A 7,546-nucleotide genomic window follows, 5' to 3' on the forward strand; every position below is an offset into this window, starting at 1 on the left:
CAATACCGAACTCCTTAGAATTCCAGCCCAAGCCTGAGTTTTCAGGCCTCTCTGGCTTTGCTCATGCTGTAACCCTTTGCCTTGAACTCCCTTTCTCTCTGTCAACTCAATGCGTATGTTTTTCCAAACCCAGTCAATGATCCTTAAAAAAAAACAAAACCCAAAATTTGATTACATTAAAATCTAACACTCAACAGTGTTAGTTAACATTAACATTAAAATCTAACACTTGGCTTTGCAAGAGGCACTTTTAAAAACATTTTTACATTTTTTTTATAAGCATATAATGTATTATTAGCCGCAGGGGTACAAGTCTGTGAATCATCAGGTTTACACATTTCACAGCACTCACCATAGCACACACCCTCCCCAATGTCCATAACCCCACCACCCTCTCCCTACCCCTCACCCCGGGCAACCCACAAGAGGCACTTCTAAGAACTTTTTGAAAAGACTGGGAGAACATACTTGCAAATCACATATCTGACAAAGGATTCATACCCAGGGCATATAAAGAATCCACAAACTCGGGGCGCCTGGGTGGCTCAGTGGGTTAAAGCCTCTGCCTTTGGCTCAGGTCATGATCCCAGGGTCCTGGGATCAAGCCCCACATGGGGCTCTCTGCTCAGCGGGGAGCCTGCTTCCTCCTCTCTCTCTCTCTGCCTACTTGTGATCTCTGTCTGTCAAATAAATAAATAAAATCTTAAAAAAAAAAAAAAAGAATCCACAAACTCAACAGTAAGAAAACAAATGGCAAAATTAAAAAATGGGACAAAGTCTTGAACAGATACTTCACCAAAGATGTGCAAATGGCAAATCAATGTATGGAAAGTTACTCAACATCGTGGATCAGTAGGCGATATGCAAAACCACGATGAGACACCCCCACGCCCCTATCAGAATGGCTAAAAAACCCAAAAACCTGACAATACCAAGTGCTAGCCAGTATGTGGTGTGACCACAGTGCTCATGTGTCATTGGTGGGACTGTGATATACTACACCTATTCTGAGAAACAGTTCAGAGGTTTCTCAGACACTTACCACATGACATAGCCATTTCATTCCTAGCTATTCAATGCAGAGAAATGAAACTTACGTTCACCCAAAACCTGCACACAAATGTTTAAAGCAGCCCTTCTCATAATTGTAAAAAACTGGAATTGCTCAAATGAGTTTTCAGTGGGTGAATAGACTGATTCATCCACATGGAATATTCTTCAGCAACAAAACAACAAACTATCCATACTTAACTACATGGATGGTTTTCAGAGGCATTATGCTGGGGGAAAGGGATCTGGACAGGGCACCTGTATAACATTTTGGGACAGATTCCTTTTTATATGACAATAATAAACTTAAAAAAATTTTAAATAATAAATAAATAAATAATAAAAATATGACAGATTCCATTTATATGACAGTTTAGAAAAAGCAAAACTATAGGGACAGAGAATATATCATTGGTTACCAGGGCTTATGCTAGTGATGTTTATGGGAATCTACACAAACGTTAAAACTCATAGACCTGTGGGGTGCCTGATGGCTCCGTCAGTTAAGCCGTCAGTTAAGGTGACCCTGCCTTTGGCTCAGGGTCCTGGGATAGAATCCCACATCAGGCTGCCTCCTCTCCCTCTGCTCCTCCCCAGTGCTCATGCTCTGTCTCCTGCATTCTCTCTCTCGAGTGAATAAATTTAAAAAAAAAAAAAAGTTTTTTAAAGATTTTATTTATTTATTTGACAGAGAGAGAGAGAGGGATCACAAGTAGGCAGAGAGGCAGGCAGAGAGAGAGAGAGGAGGAAGCAGACTCCCCATGGAGCAGAGAGCTCGATGCGGGGCTCATGACCTGAGCCAAAGGCAGAGGCTTAACCCACTGTGCCACCCAGGTGCCCCAAGTTAAAAATTTTTTTAAAAATTTAAAAAGTAAAAAAACCCAACTCATAGACCTGTGCCCCCAAAGGAAAAAAAAAGTCCATGCTAATCTAAAAGGAAAAAAATCCAACCATGTTGGGAAATTACCTGCCCTAGGAATTCTATCCCACCCTCCTGACCCCTGGACTCATCACCGTGAGCGACCACAGGAAGGGTGTTTTCACACAGCCTACAGTGCAAAAAATGGAGTGGAAGCAGAGAAATTTGCTGACCCTTCCAACAGGTCAGGTGGTAAATGCTAGGTAACTTCAAGCACTGGATGACCTTTCCAGCTTTGGGGTGAGAAAGCCCAGGTCTCCGAATTCCCCATGGGACAGACAGGTGCACCAGAAAACAGGCCATTTGCTCCAGTCCCTTCAAGGCTGCAAAAAAGTGGACTGCCTTTTCTTTTTCTTCTTCTTCTTTTAAAGATTTTTTTTATTTATTTGACAGAGGGACAGAGATCACAAGTAGAGCAACAGGCAGAGAGAGGAAGGGAAGCAGACTCCCTGCCCAGCAAAGAGCCCGATGCAGGACTCAATCCCAGGACCCCGAGATCATGACCTGGGCTGATGGCAGAGGCTTAACCCACTGAGCCACCCAGGCGCCCCTTCTTCTTTTTTTTTTTAAATAAACAAATGCTCACATTAATCCTAATGCTAAATTACTTGTGTTCACATTAACATAGATATTTCTGTAAACCAAGAAAAACTGAACTAGTATTACCCATTTTATTGATTGATTTATTTATCTTTTCACATTTTTATTTAAATTCTAGGTAGTTAACAGACAGTGCAATGTTTTTTTTTTTAAAGAATTTTATTTTTTCATTTGAGAGTGGAGAGAAGGAGCGCCAGTTGGGGTGGGGGATGGCGCAGAGGGAGTGAGCCCCCCAGACGCCCCCCGTTCAGAGCAATACTGGTGTCAGGCGTGGGGTTCAGTGATTCATCCCTTACATCCCACACCCAGCGCTCACAGCGACACGTGTCCTCCTTCATCGCCATCCTTCCACAGGAATTTCGGCCAAGTTCTGCTTCCCCAGCACCTGGGAAAATGCAGTATTGGGATACTTTCCACTGGGATGCCTTAGCATAGTCTAGCTCCCCTTCTTCCTCAATTGCAGGTGAAAGGGTTGCTTTCTGTCTCTCTCTCTCTCTCTTTTTTATTTTACCTTGGAACAGGAGACTCCCTCAGTACAGCAGCAGCAGCAGCATCTGGCCGGGCTCTATTGGGGAGCCAGAGGAGGGCGATAAGGAAGCTGGGAGATGGACCGCAGGTCCTGGTGTCAAGCAGCCTGGGTGGTAGTTCCACACCCCAGGCTCATCTGCCCCCGGGGCCTGGGCTCTCCCTGCATTGTCTGGCTGGGGCCATGTGTCTCCCACTCCCTCACCTCTGAGCACCGCTCACTGTGGCTTTGGCCCTTGTCCTATCCACCCCCAATCTCTCTTCTCTCTGGGGGGTCTTTTAGACATCTACCCTGCTATCAACCACTGCTCCTCTGTCCTGGGGAAAGGGGCCCACCCTCGTCCAGTAACTGGGATGGGGTCACCTGATACCTAGCAAGGAGACCCAGGCCCAGAAAACCTTCCAGAAGTGGCCAAGCCAGGGCAGATGTCCTGATGCTTCCAGAAGCAGTATCTCTAGCTCGGGGTTAAGTTCTCACGACACAGTAATTATTATGGAATTGTAAATGACACAAGGGTTGGAAGCATAGTGACCATCACAAAGTTGCCCGTGTTTCTCTGCATTTTCTCTGCCTATCTCAATACACCGCCCACTCTGGTTTCCCTTCTGATAAAACAGAAAGCATGCATTCTTCTTTCACCCAAAACACACACCTTTCCCTTTGCAAGGAGGGTCCCTGAGGTCATCTGGCAGCTTACACAGCAGCCTCTGCGGGGCCCTCCATAATTCTTGTGCTTCCAGGAGGCAGACAGCCGTGGCCGCCACCCTCTAGTAGTTTCAGCAATTTATTTTATCCTTCTCCTCTTTTTCTCCCGAACTTTTAACTGCCCCAACCAACAAGTTACTTGGGAGACCCAGAAACCGTCCACGGAGAGCTGGCCCTACAGTGGGATACAACAGTAAATACAGGTCATTGCTCTTATAATGCCCCACTCCTGAGCCCTGGGGCGGATGCAGCTACTTTTTCCTACTGAGCCTTAAAATCCTCCACACTACAGGGCTCTGAGTAGCCATTACTTGTCTATTAAGGTTGGTCCTGGAATCTGGAAAACTCTTCTGTGAGGTTTGTCCATGGAGCCCTGGTTGAGTTCAATCTGGCGTTTCTCACCCCCACCCATCCTGGTCTCTGCACTCCCTCCCAGGGAGGCCTTAAGCAGGAGGCTCAGGGATCTGGCAAATAGGAGTGCTCCATGTTACAAGTGGCTGGGAAGAAATCCCCTCCTGAGGCCAGTGCTTAATCCTCCGGGGAATGTCTGCGACTCCCACCCCCTCAGTGACCGGCTGGCCCCTGCTGCAGTTTCCAGCCATAGATGAACCTCTCTGCAGGCTTTCTCCCTCCCCCACTTCCACTGCCCCCTCTTCTCCAGCTCTTTTCCAGTAGTTACTGAATGAAGCAATATCGACACACATATTGGACAGACCTCTGAGAAAACAGCCTGGAAACAGGAAACACCCACCGTGGGCTGCTCCCTGTTTGGGCCATTTATGGGCATTCCCACCAGCTGGGCTCATTATTTCCACTTCCCAAAAGAGGAAACTGAGGCCTAGAGGGGTGCCAGGGATTGCCCCAACTGGAGCCTCTCTATGGGCTTCGGTGAGTCCAAGCCCCCTGCATGCTTGGGAAAAAAGACAGACAATGACAAATGTTGGCGAAGATGTGGAGAAATCAGAACCCTCACACACTGCCGGTGGGGTTATACAACGAAGCAGCTGCTTTGGAAAACAGTCTGGCAGGTCCTCAGAAAGTTAAACATAAAGAAAAAATGCTAAGACCCAGAAATCCCACTCCTGAGTATACGCCCAAGAGAACTGAAAACATCTGTTCCCACAAAAACCTGCACACAAATGTTCATAGCAACATTATTCATAATGTCCACACAGTAGAAGTAATCCAAATGGCCAGCAAACGATGAATGGATTAAAAAAGTTAGTATGTCCATACGACAGAATATATATCCTACATAATGATGAGTAAACCTTGACAATGTTATGCTAAGTGAAATAAGCCAGACACAAAAGGCTGTATATTGCATGATTCCACTTGTATGCAGTGTCCAGAATAAGTAAATCCATCGAGACAAAAGGCAGATGAGTGGTTGCCTAGGGCCAGGGAGCAGAAGAAAATGGGCAATGACTGCTAATGGGTTATAGGGTTTCTTTATGGGGTGATAGAAATGTTCTGGAATTGGATAGTGGTGACAGTTGCACATCCTTGTGAATAGACTAAAAACCACTGAATGGCACAGATTTAAAAGGTGACTTTTATGGCATGTGAATTATATCTTAATAAAAAAATTTTATTGAGTACCTACTATATGCCAGGTACAGGGCTCCTGCCACGGAGATGTTTGAGATGTGGCCTTGGCTTTGGAGAGCTTGTGTCGAGAAAAGGAGACAGATAATGACCCACAATTAAAAGAGTGGGATCCATGTTGGGCTAGATAGAAACCCCAGGAAGCTTGGGGATGGAGGGTTGAGGGAACTTTCTAGAGATGACAGTGCAATGAAGTAAAACAGATTCTGAATGGGATAGAGTTAGCCTGGGGCCAGCAGGGGTTTGGAAGGGGGGTAGAAAGGTGGGGATGGGGAGCCATTTGGAAGGGCAGTCCAGGCAGAGAATACAGCCACTGATGGGGAGCTCCTGAAGAGGCTGGAAAGGCCCTGAGTTACCAGAATGAGGTGGCAGAGATGCAGGTATTGGGTGCTGAAGGCCCCATTTCCCTCTGACAGTAAAGCAGGTGTCTCTCTTGTAAGCTCAGGCAGGAGGAAACAAAGCATTCCTTTATCAGCCTCTTCTAATAGTCTCCTCCATCCCCATCTGTATCCACAGCGAACACACTGCCTGCTCTCCCTGCCCTGCTCCCCTGCCCACATGGAAAGTACAGAGAAGTATGAAGGAGAAAATAACTATTGCTCATATTTCCACCACTGTTAATATTTTAGTATTTTTTTCTCAAAGTTTTTTTCCCCCAGGGCCTTTATTTGACGTGGTGGGGATCATTGGGCCCTATCATCCGATGTTTTTCTATCGATACCGTAAGTGTTACACCTTGTCATAAAAAATTCTTGTGGGCACCTGGGTGGCTCAGTTGGTTGAGCATCTGCCTTCGGCTCAGGTCACGATCTCAGGGTTCTGGAATCGAGCCCCGCATCAGGCTCTCTACTCAGCAAGGAGCCTGCTTCCTCTTCTCTCTCTCTCTGGCTGCCTCTCTGCCTACTTGTGATCTCTCTCTGGCAAATAAATAAATAAAATCTTTTTTAAAATTCTTAATAGGCTTCATGTGTTTGACTATATTTATGGTCCACCCTAAAGCTGGACCCTAAAGCTGGACCAGCATGCTTCTCTTCAGTGATGACCATCTTATATGCAGTGATGCTCTGAACATCTTTGTGGCCAGAGTCCAGAGTGAGAGGTGCTGGTTATTGTCCTGCTTTTTGGTGGGTGGTCTGCTCAGGAAGGGGATTCTCCCAAGAGCACCAGAGACAACACATTCATGAAGTCGGTGAGTGTCCGAAAACCCGGCTATCAGACCTGTAAAGGCTTCCGAGAATCACCATTGAAAAAAACAGAGGCCAAGGGGGCTCACACAGCCCAACCAAAAATGGACAGCTTTTCAGGGAATGATCTAAGAAGGAGTGGGTTGGAAGGCATTTGGAACTTCTTCTTGGATCAACATCTGACATCCTTAGAGGCTGAAGTTGGGGAGAAAGTGACCAGACATTTCTCTTCCTCTCCCATTTGACCTAGCCCTCCCCAACCTGCAGCACGCCATCTCTCATTCCTGGGCACCCTGTGAATTCTAGCTGCCAGCATCTGCCTCTCTGGGCCCAAGGGCTTTTCCAGAACTGAGGAAGGCCACTTCGCCCACAGCACGCCTAGGGGAGTTAAATGCTCCCTGGGAACAGGCACAAGCCGTGATGCTCCGGGATTGCTGCAAACAGCTAGCAGCCTTGCCCCCTACTCACCCCCCAACCCCATGGCACCATTCTAGGGATTGGGCTCTACCTTGCATCCTCTGTTTCCCTGGGGGGTTAAACTCCAGTTGCCCATTGTGGGAAGTGGCTTAATAGTGCACCTTTGATGGCCGCCAGCCCTTCCTCATTTGCCTACTGATGTCCCTTGCATGTTCCAAATATACTACTTGCAACCAAATCCTTGCCTCTCAAAGTACCATACCTCAAGGGCTTCCTGGATGTCACTGTATGTATTAATCCTCAACTCAGAAAGCAGCATGGAAGGGCAGAGAAAAAAGAATGTTCTGGGGGGAGCATCAGCAAGGAATGTGACCCTTAGAGAAAATTCCTGGCTGGAACACCTCTGCAAGCTGGTCAGGTCCTGACCCACTGTGCTGGTCGGGCCACCCGGCATGAGTCACATTCCAGGGACTCAGCGAGCAAAGTCATTCACCATCTGAGCCACCTTAGGTCTGTCCATCCCAGGCGACCACCTGG

The sequence above is a fragment of the Mustela nivalis genome, assembly GCF_964662115.1.
Source record: "Mustela nivalis genome assembly, chromosome: 17".
NCBI classification, from domain to species: domain Eukaryota; kingdom Metazoa; phylum Chordata; class Mammalia; order Carnivora; family Mustelidae; genus Mustela; species Mustela nivalis.